Source organism: Macaca fascicularis, chromosome 6 (assembly GCF_037993035.2).
Source record: "Macaca fascicularis isolate 582-1 chromosome 6, T2T-MFA8v1.1".
NCBI lineage: Eukaryota > Metazoa > Chordata > Mammalia > Primates > Cercopithecidae > Macaca > Macaca fascicularis.
Window position 1 is genome coordinate 66,795,696 of NC_088380.1, and position 11,674 is coordinate 66,807,369.

The 11,674-nt window shown below is 43.0% G+C and overlaps 1 long non-coding RNA gene across 1 annotated transcript in view; it reads right to left on the minus strand.

Moving 5' to 3' along the window:
• Window positions 1-11,674, minus strand: part of LOC141407002 (uncharacterized) — a 56,137-nt gene that overhangs the window by 41,429 nt on the left and 3,034 nt on the right. The window lies entirely within an intron of this gene.

The window sequence follows — 11,674 nt, forward strand, 5'->3', positions numbered from 1 at the left end:
CTTGGGCCTCAGTTTCCTGATGGCTAAAGTGGAAAGGTAGACTAGAGGACTCCGAAGGTTCCAGTTTGCTTTGAATGTTTCAGTTTCATGTATGGCTATGTTCTCTCATTAGTCTTCAGGGTTATCAACCACAGGTTTATTTTCTTACCTGATTTTCTCAGTAGGACTAAATAGAACTCTCCTTGGCTTTGTTTCTAATGCTAGAAACCTTCCAACTCTGGTAGAGATTTGAAATATGCCATTGCTCCTATTAACTAAGTCATATTCTTTAACCAGCCAACTTTCCCCCACAGTTTACAACTTCTGTCAGACACAGGGAAGATTTGCTTTTGATTTTTTCCTTGTGAACAAAACAAGTCATTAAAAAAATGTATATCATGGTTTCCTTGCAGTTGCATTTCATCCTGGATTTCTTAAATCAAGAAATTGACTAACATAATGGCTGAATGAATAAGACACGGCAGCAATGAATGACTGTCTTTAGCAAACTGAGAGGGAGTCTCATTATTTAAGTGTTCCTGGTTATATTAAGTGGAGCAAAAGGCTTGGAATCAAAAGTGAGAGAAATAGGCAGCCAAGTCAAAAACGCCACCAAGCTGTAAATAAAATATGAAACTAGCTTAGAAAGGGAGCATTATTTCGAAGTCCAACACTGATATATGGTCCATAATTGTGGGACGTTTGTAAAAGGTGACATGACACCTGTCAATTATCCACAGCAGCCAGGAAATGTAGATTACATGAATAATTCACCAACCCAGTGCCCTTTGTTGTTAAGCTGTCTCAGCCCAGTTCCATAAAATAACTGCTGATATGAAAGAAGAAAAAAATATGTTTAAGTTGCAAAAGCCTTATGTTACACGCGGAAACGTTTTCAAGGCAGCTTCATCATATGACTATGTTCCAGTTAGCACCGTTGGCTAAATAATTAACATGTGAGCCTTTATCAGGTGTAACAAAGGAGGGGGCTAGGACTCTGGAAACTTTATATGTTCCCTTTGTGGTGGGTGGGAGGTGGGGGTGTCGCATAAGAGAATCTTCAGTATCAGAAACACATCACTATATATGTCATAATTTTCTCACCCTCCCAAACAGCACACAGTCTTTTAAAGAGGCTAAGTCTGTGTTTTTGTTTTGGAATCATGGAATTACAGAATAATCAATTTCATAGGTCACTTAGAGATCACCTAGTCCAGTGGTTTTTAGAAGCCAACAGAAATTTTTCTTCTGAGAAGGTTTTATGTGAAAATATAAAATATAAGACAGATGAAAGTGGAGTCGTTTTTGTTGCCCTTGGGGTGGTGGCGAGCAGGATTATAGAGGATGGCAGGAAACTGCCTGGTCAGCAGCCCCTACTCTGCACCCCACTCCCCACCCTTTCCCAAGCACCTACAAGGATCCAACTGTGCCATTTTGTAGATGAGAAAACGGAGGCTCCTTGAAGTGGCAAAGGGGCTCTCTGAAGTCCCAGAACGAGGCGGAGGCAGAGCTGGGACTGGAAGCAGGACTGCTGATTTCCATGCAACACACATACATGTGTATCACTATAAGTACAGCTTGTCTACACAGCCATGCGAGCCGCCAGGATTTGGAGAAATACCAGTTCTGCAGCTCCCAGGACCGCACAAGAGAGCATGTGACATGAAAACAACTGACTCTTTCATTTGTAGCCTGGGCCCAGGCAGCCTGATACCTATACCCACCCCGCTCTTTCCCCACACCCTTGCTGGCTACAGGGCCAGGGTCAGAGGTCATGGGCCAGGTGGAAGGTGGGGCCTTGGAATGCCCAGGGGACTGGGCAGGCAGCCACAGGTAACCAGAGCCAGCCATCTAATCCATCTGCTTCCCTGGGCTGTTGTGAGAAAAAGCCTCATTGGAGAGACCTACCAAAGTGGCTGCTTCCAGGAGCAAATCCAGCCACACTGTGGAGAAAGATTTTCTTGCCCCTACAAGGTGGTTCATTCCTTGTAACTTCCTTCCTTCAAAATGAAGTTTCCAGCAGACAAAGAGAACAAAAAAGAGGTCTGTTTCACATGGTTTACAAGGAAAAGAACACCTTGTAGATAAAGTACAGCCTTTCCCATTTTTCAGAAGCAAATGAGAGTTTCTTTCTCGTTTGAGGCTTATTTGCAGCCAAGGTTTGGCTTTGTTTTTGAAAGTTTGGAGAAGGTTACATTCCTGTGTATACCCACTGGGTGCAGGTGCTTTGGCATAGGTTTTCTCTAATATTTGCTGTTTTTCTCCAACTGTCCCAACTGGTAGTTTACAGTATTTCAGCTCTTTCAGAGGCCAACTTACAGGGAAATGCATGAAAAGGGAACTGAGTTTCTGATTCAGGTGAAAGGCAATTGTAATTTCAAGGCTCTCTGCGTGTATCTCTGTGCAATCAGTCATTACTTTTAAAATGAACAACATTATATTTAGTCATATGCAGAAATAATAACAAACGGCTGGTTTCATTGTGAAGATCTGAAGTTGAAAACTTCATGTTTTAACGTTGACCATTCCAACGAGCATAAAACAGGAGACACTGAACATCTTGACATTACAGCTGCACTGAGACTGATTCTCCAGTGCGTATGTCACAGGATCCCTTTGACAGCGTGGCTGAGAGGGTTTCTTTCAACAAATGGAGGTAATTATTAAAAGAATCAATGATTACCTAAGCCAATTAATGCCTTTTCTAATAATGCTGAAATGTCTCCCAAGAATAGTCTGGAAAACTCTTTCAGAGTAACAGATTGGTGGAGCTGGAGCGGTAGAGTGTGAGTCCTGGCAAACGGATGGATGTCGCTGAACCTTGGCTTTCTTATTTGTAATTTGAGTGCCATGCTGATAGCAGCAGTCCCCACTTCACAGGAAAGCTGGGCACATTAGGGCTACCTTGTCTGCCTGGAAAAACCCTTGACCAGTTGGGTCGTAGCCTGGGTTCCCAGAAAGCTGGGGCCAAGGCAAAGGCCTACCTGTTCTGTATTGTGGATGTGACCCCCAGGAGCTGGATGAGAGACAGGGAGCCAAGCAGGGAAGGAAGCAGAGCCTGTTCCACGCCATATTGGCAAGTCGGCTACTACTTAGGGTTGTCGTGTTTAGCAAATACAACCACCAAACACCCAGTTAACTTTGAATTTTGGATACATGACAAAGAATTTTTCACTCTTCATATGGACCAGACAGTATTTGGGGCATACTAATACTTAAAAATCATTTGTTTTTTTGTCTGATATCTGAAGTTAACAGGACATCCTGGATTTTATCTGGCAACCCTGCCAGGGCAACTTGTGATGGGTTGCCGGACCTTGTGGGACTGTCTGAGATGCCGAGCGAAATCAGTCTTGGGATCCATCCATTTGTTCTAGGACATTAACTTCTCAAAGCACTTGTGGATTGCTCATGGCAGGGCGATGAGTGGGCTCCTGTTCCACTCTGCAATGCCCAGTGAGAAGCCTGCGGTGAGGCATTGTCAAGTTGCTCCAGTGTGAGGTTGATCAGAGGCAGGCGCGAGACAGCAGAGGGTGTGTAAGAAGCATGCACAAGTAGTGAAGTGTAGCAATTGAGAACACAGATCTTAGATCCACAGTGCTTGTGTTCAAATCCCAGATCTGCTGCTTATTAAGGCAGATCATCAAAAGTTTCCAGGTCTCAGTTTCCTCATTTTTAAAATGGGCATCATAATAATGCTCGCATAGTAGGATTGTGATGAGGATTATAAACACATATATATCTCTTAGAATGGTCCTTGGGACATTCTAGGTGTTTGCAGTTATTATTCTGAGAGTAGTAGATATCAACCACTGTAACTTGGCAGGCTGGTGTATCTTGAACACCTGACAACTAAGTGTGCTGCCAGATTTTGATCAATGTCTAGAATATATTTTTCCCATAAAGGAGGCTAAACATTATCATCACCTTGTGGGTTTGGTTGTTCTTCAGCACTAAGAAGAATTCTATTGCTCCCTAGCTGCAGTCTTTCATGTAATCAAGAGGAAAAGCTTTTCATGCCCCATTGAACATGTGGTCTTCCTTTGGAACCAGCTCGATGCCGTGAACTTCCCACATCTCCCTCTCAGCCAGTCCCACAGCTGCCTCTAAGCCAGTACCCTCTGTCCTGAGCCAAAAGGTTGCTTAGCTTGACACTCTTGGCTAACATTGAGGTGACCATATGTATCCGCAGTTGTAGCAAAAATATGTCTTACATATTGATCAGAAGACAAAACCATATATATCTCCATATACCAACATTAACAGCAAGTTTCTTCAGTTCTCTGAAACTTGCTTCTTTGGCCCAGTGTTCTTAATTTGTTAATTTATCAAGAAATTATAAAATTTGAAAGTGGGGGGCCGGGCGCGGTGGCTCAAGCCTGTAATCCCAGCACTTTGGGAGGCCGAGATGGGCGGATCACGAGGTCAGGAGATCGAGACCATCCTGGCTAACACGGTGAAACCCCGTCTCTACTAAGAAATACAAAAAATAGCCGGGCGAGGTGGCAGCGCCTGTAGTCCCAGCTACTCGGGAGGCTGAGGCAGGAGAATGGCGTGAACCTGGGAGGCGGAGCTTGCAGTGAGCTGAGATCCGGCCACTGCACTCCAGCCTGGGCTACAGAGCGAGACTCCGTCTCAAAAAAAAAAAAAAAAAAAAAAAAAAAAATTTGAAAGTGGGCCTCAAACACAAAATTGCTGAAAAATGCTGGCTTAAACAGCCACTTGAGCAGCGCTCCTTTCACAAAGTTGTCCTCCCACTGTTTGTAGGGTTAGGAGCTGACCCCTCCATGCTCTTGTAAAACCAGTAACAGACTTAAGTCATAGCCCTGTTTGCCAGCCACCAAATGGCTTGCTTGCAGGTCTGTTTCCCTGAGACTGTTGAGCTCTTTAAGGTCGGGGCTGCATATACTCATCCTTGTGTCTGTAACCCATAGCCCATACTTGGCACAGGGTGGCCAGCAGGGCTGGTCCCTCTGAGAAATACAGTAAGCATAGTGCCTGGACTCACAGTGCTTTTTAGGGGCCCAAGAAAATGTTTTCCTTTGTTTTGTTTTCGTGTGTGTGTGTGGGTGTTTGGTTTTTGTGTGTGTGTGTGTGTGTGTGAGACAGGGTCTCTATCTGTTGTCCAGGTTGGAGTACAGTAGTCCAGTCTCAGCTCACTGCAGCCTTGACCTCCTCAGCTAAGGCAATCCTCCCACCTCAGCCTCCTGAGTAGCTGGGACTACAGGTGTGAATCACCATCCCTAGCTAAAGAAAATGTTTTAATTTCTTTTTTTTAATTATTATTATACTTTAAGTTCTAGGGTACATGTGCATAACGTGCGGGTTTGTTACATATGTATACTTGTGCCATGTTGGTGTGCTGCACCCATCAACTCGTCAGCACCCATCAACTCATCATTTACATCAGGTATAACTCCCAATGCAATCCCTCCCCCGTCCCCCTTCCCCATGATAGGCCCCGGTGTGTGATGTTCCCCTACCTGAGTCCAAGTGATCTCATTGTTCAGTTCCCACCTATGAGTGAGAACATGCGGTGTTTGGTTTTCTGTTCCTGCGATAGTTTGCTGAGAATGATGGTTTCCAGCTGCATCCATGTCCCTACAAAGGACACAAACTCATCCTTTTTTATGGCTGCATAGTATTCCATGGTGTATATGTGCCACATTTTCTTAATCCAGTCTGTCACTGATGGACATTTGGGTTGATTCCAAGTCTTTGCTATTGTGAATAGTGCCGCAATAAACATACATGTGCATGTGTCTTTATAGCAGCATGATTTATAATCCTTTGGGTATATACCCAGTAATGGGATGGCTGGGTCATATGGTGCTTCTAGTTCTAGATCCTTGAGGAATCGCCATACTGTTTTCCATAATGGTTGAACTAGTTTACAATCCCACCAACAGTGTAAAAGTGTTCCTATTTCTCCACATCCTCTCCAGCACCTGTTGTTTCCTGACTTTTTAATGATGGCCATTCTAACTGGTGTGAGATGGTATCTCATTGTGGTTTTGATTTGTATTTCTCTGATGGATAAAAGAAAGGGCCAGGCGTGGTGGCTCATGCCTGTAGTCCTAGCACCTTGGGAGGCTGAGGCGGGTGGATCACGAGGTCAGGAGATCAAAACTATCCTGGCTAACACAGTGAAACCCTGTCTCTACTAAAAAAATACGAAAAAATTAGCCGGGCGTGGTGGCGGGTGCCTGTAGTCCCAGCTACTGGGGACGCTGAGACAGGAGAAGGGTGTGAACCCAGGAGGCAAGAGCTTGCAGTGAGCCGAGATTGCGCCACTGAACTCCAGCCTGGGTGACAGAGTAAGACTCCGTCTCAAATAAAAAAGAAAAAAAGAAAAGAAAAGAAAAAAAAGTGAACTGTTAAGACAGAAGAAAATGTTTCAATTTTTCCTCACATTAGAAAAAATGAAATTTTTAGGACCCACAAAATCTATTAAGCTATTTTAATTTTTCTAATGGAGGAAGGGGCCCAAGAAGGCAAAGGTCCTAGGACCCACAAAAGGCACAGTGTGGTCCTGGCGTTGAAGGAATAAGTAAACAAACAAATGAGTATGTAATAGCTGTTAAAAATGCACTGCAAATGATAAAGTACCATGAAAACATGGCTGGTTAGTAAAAGCTGACAATTTTATTGCTGTTTTAGACTTATCCTGCCCTTTAGGACATTATACTCTAAGGAGTTTACTTTTTTTTTTATTGAAAACTTTTCTTAGTCATGTCTATATTTTCTTCCTCTGACATAAAATCTTCCAGTGACTTTTTGTGAAGATATTTGGGTGTTGATAGGAAGACGGCAGTGAATGCACAGAATATGAAGTCTCCACTAACCAGAAGAGACGTCCTGATATTCCAGTATCCCACACTTAAAATGAACCCACTGCATGAAAAGCTCAATTCCTACAGAAGGTAGACCAACGGGACTATTTTTGTTTTGTTTTGTTTTGTTTTTGTTTTCTTTTCTTTTTCGTCATCTTTTTTTTTTTTTTTTTTAAATAAGACAGAGTCTTGCTCTGTTGCCCAGGCTGGAGTGCAGTGGCGCGCTCTCTGAGTGCAGTGGCACAGCCTCGGCTCACTGCAACCTCTGCCTCCCGGGTTCAAGCTATTCTCCTGCCTCAGCCTCCCAAGTAGTAGCTGGGATATAGGTGTGAACCACCATGACAGGCTTTTTTTTTCTTCAGAGTCTTATTCTGTCACCCAGCTGGAGTGCAGTGGCACCATCTCAGCAGAGATGGGGTTTCACCATGTTGGCCAGGCTGGTTTTGAACTCCTGACCTCAGGTGATCCACATGCCTCGGCCTCCCAAAGTGCAGGGATTACAGGCATGAGCCACTGTGCCCAGCTGGGGACTATTATTTTTACAAAAAAAAAAAAAAAAAGGGGGGATCTATAAGCCTTAACTCTCATGTATGTATTATTAACACTCTCCAGCCATGGTTCTCCTCTGAAAAAAAAAAGAATTCAAGCATTTCTGAGGGGATCTGGGGCTATAGTCCATCCTTTGAGTTGGTTGATGACAGATGAATCTCAGCACCTTCTGTTTTGGAAAATACAAATGCTGGAGTTGCTCCAGCTCATGAGATCTTCCAAGGGGTTCTGAGGCTGTTCTGACCTGGACAGTGCTCAAGGAGATGATACCCTAGGCTTCCTCACTTTACCAAAGAGAGTCCAGGCACATCCTTTTCTTGCAGTCTTGAAGGGCCTAACTGTCTAAGAAAGAATCTTCACTCTGTGAAATGGTTATCAGTAGAATTCTTTAAAATACGAGTTCTCGTAGTACATTAAAACATGAGAGTACAAAATGACAACAAGTGGTGGACTTAAGGAAAGGATTTATTTTTCCTTTTCTTCCTCTTCTGTGTTTTCTGCATGTGGCTAGAGTGGTCTTACACAAATAAATGAACAAGATAATTTATGGAGCCCCAAGCCCTGCTCAAAGCATGCTATATATGTTATTTCCTTTAAGGAGAGAAATTAAATGTGATTTCCAAACGTTTTGTGGAGTAATTGAGGAAGACGTTGTTGTCTACCTACAACATTGGGACAAAAACACAGTGAGCTATAATAGAAAACCTGCCACGTTATTTCCTTCCTGTTTCAGTTCTTGACTTGTATGTTCTAGGCCAGGCTTCCCCATGGTGTGGTTTTCATTTGGTGCAGAGTAGAGAAGAGTGCTTGTGAAAACACACTGTGTAGAGAATGCACGAACAGGCTTCCTGGAAGTGAGCAGCCAGAGTGGACGGCGAGAGCAGCAAAGGGTAACTACCACCTTGTGACTGTCCCCAGGCAAGCTGCATTCTAGGCATCTTCTATCATGAACAAATGTCATGATGGCCAACTTTTGGGGAAAGCTCCTGTGTGCTAGGTATTATTCCAGGTGATTTTATGTTTATTCGCTGATTTAATCTTCCCAGTACACTAATATAGTAGGTCCTATTATTATCACTTTAGAAGTGAGGATACTTGGTTAGAGAGAAGGTCAGTATCTTGGTCAAGATCATCGAACTAGTAAGGCATATACAAGCTTGGAACCCTGGAAGCGAAACCCCAGGGTTATGGAGCATAATATAAGGCTCACAGCCATTCCAAGAAGTAGAGTTTTTCATTATCCCCATTTGACTTGTGGAGAACATGAGATTTAGACTAGATAAGTAACTTTCTCAAGGTTATCTCGTTAGTAAATAGCAGTACTGAGAAGTTTACGCAAGCAGCAGGCCACTGAGTCAATGTGTTGAATCATTTCAACACACAGAGTCTCCACATTCAGAATGGCGCCTCCAGCCTGTTTGCTGAAAATGGATATAATAGTGACAGAGAGCCTGGAGAGCAGAGAAAGGAGAGGAAATGATGCATGTGGGACAGGGCCGGGAGGAGAGAAGAGGCTTTGTGGAAGACAGGAGAAAGGGAAAGGGGAACGGTGCTATGCTTTGTGGAGCAATAGTGGAGATAGTGCAGCTTTCCAGGACACAAGGAGAGAAAACAAATCAGAAAATGGGTAAGTCAGAGAGATTTAACAGAAGCTTGGGGCTAGGGGAGAAGGCACTGGAAGTGGAAAGAAAGAGAAGGTGAACAAATGATAGAGGCTACAGTACAAATGTCTGGGTGAGTCCAAACCACCAGCTTACAGAAGGCCAGTGTTGGGTGGGTGAGGTGAGAGCTCACCATGCACCCAGATATCCTGCGGTTGTGTGCAGAAGATCACACACTGCAGCACTAGGCAGCCCTGTCTTCATGAGGGTCACACACATGTGAGGATTGTAAGATGAGGCCCTTGGGGCTCTGTTCACAACAAAAACATTGTATGAGCCTTTTACACATGACTCAGTGTGTATTGTGTGTCTGATTGAAAAAAGATCAGCTTTACCTACAAGTGCTAACATGTTGACCGAGTTGAAAGGAGTGCACAATTGCATAAGGAAATAAAAATACCAGGGGGACAAGCAGTTTACCACCTTGTATGGGACATGCTGAATCTCCAGAGGAAAAGTGCCAGGTGACTCCTTTGCCAACTGTGAGAATAGCTGTGGTTGGACTGGGTGTTTGTTTTGTTTTGTTTTTACCCCAGTGTTTGGCACAGAGTCCTGAACACCAAGTGAGGCCCCTGAACCCTGCTTGACACCAGATTGCATTTTCTAATGTCATTCCTGTTTCACTTCATTTGAAAAGGACTGGATAACAACAAAAGAAAAAGGGAAAGAGTAATTAAATTTTGTTGTATTGGAAAAGTTTATGTGCTAAGCCTGCAAAAAATAGAGTGTAATGGTTAAAAGTAAAGATTTTAGGGCTAGACATAGGTTGAAGCCTTAGCTCCATCATGACTCAGCTGTGGGGCCTTTGGCTAGTTACTCGAAGTCTCTGAGCCTTAATTTTTTCCTCTATAAAATGGGCATAACAATAGTACCAACCTCAGAAAGTTCATGTGAGAACATGTGAGAGAATACAGGCAAATAGCTTGGCTTAGAACCTGGCACATGATGCCCAGCCAGTGTTGGCAAATATTATACGTAAAGACGGGCAGATCCCTTCCCCCAGTTTGCTCAAGGGAGGTGATATGGTTTGGCTGTGTCCCCCCGCAGATCTCATCTTGAATTCCCACATGTTGTGGGAGGGACTTGGTAGGAGGTAATTGAATCATGGGGGCAGGTCTTTCCTGTGCTGTTCTCCTGATAGTGAATAAGTCACATGAGAGCTGATGGTTCTATAGGGGGAGTTTTCCCACACAAACTGTTTCTTTGCCTGCTGCCATCCACCTAAGATGTGACTTGCCCCTCGACTTCCACCATGGTTGTGAGGCTTTCCCAGCCACATGGAGCTGTAAGTCCATTAAACCTCTTTCCTTTGTAAATTGCCCAGTCTTGGATATGTCTTTATCAGCAGCACGAAAACGGCTAAGGAGGCTAAGGCTGAAACAAAAGTTTGGCAAGGTGGAAGCTCTTTGAAAAGTACCTATTAATATCTGTTTTATACTGTATGTAGTGTGGCATAGTAAAAACAATATTGGATGAGGAAGTAAAAGATGTGGATTCTGGTCTCTGGACCCTCATTTTTCCATCATTTAATAAGTAGGCTAAATTAAGCCCCATTTAATATTCCTTTCGGCTCTGGCATTCTGTGACTCCAGTGCCCATTCATTCCCCTGCCTACCTGCAGCAGGAAGGCTGGACAGTCTCCCATTCCCTGCTGGCCTTGCAGAGATCTAGCTGATTAACTTGAAAAAGAAAAGAAAGAAAGCCCTCACACATACCTGGGAATATATCCCAGGTACTTTAAGTGAAAAGAAAGATAAGTTGAAGTACTATGTGTAATTCTAATATATAAACATTCTACAATACTTTTGAAAATATAGATTTGGTAGAAACTATCTTTTAGGCAGGATTGAAGGAAATTTTACTTTAGACTTTACACATTTCTATATTGTTTGAATCTCATACTGTGAGCAAGTTTCATTTGATAATCAAGATAATAATAAAGATGTAAAAAATAAAATTAAACATGTTCATTATAGAAAATTTGGAAGAAAAAAAGAGAAACATCAATTACAGTCCATCCCAACTTAGAAATATTGCCATTAACTTTCTAATTGATATCCTTTCAGTCTTTTTTCTATGTGTGTGTATTACCTGGAACTATACATGTATATTCATAAAATATAATCATATTGCCCATGCTGTTTTAAAACTTTCTTCACTTAACAATATATTGTTTATATTTTTCCGTATCATTAAAGTTTCTTCTACAGTCTACAGCACGATTTTAATGATGGCTTGTTTTTCCATCATGTATGTGGCCAACCTTTTATGCTGCACATTTTGGCTGTTCCCAGTTTCCCCTTTGTAGTATTGACAGGCTTTTGGAGAATAATGAAACACTGAAATGTTTGGCTTGGTTTCCCTCTTGGGTAGAGTCTGCTGCTCAGTCTTTTCTTCTTCCTCTTTGTATCCTTTAGCTTTTGGGTGGAGGCCCAAAGAGCTCCACAAGGGGTGATGTGTGTTTAAGAAACTCAGCTAAAGAAACAAACTGATTGCAAAGAACTCTGAACCTAGGGTGTTGGGGAAATGCTGAGCATTGTAATTGGCCTAATGCTACTCCCGTGAGAGATGCCATCTCCCTAGGCCTCCAAAGTTCTGGCAGGGATTTTAACTCTTCTCATCCAGCTGATGACAGACAAATATTCATCACTT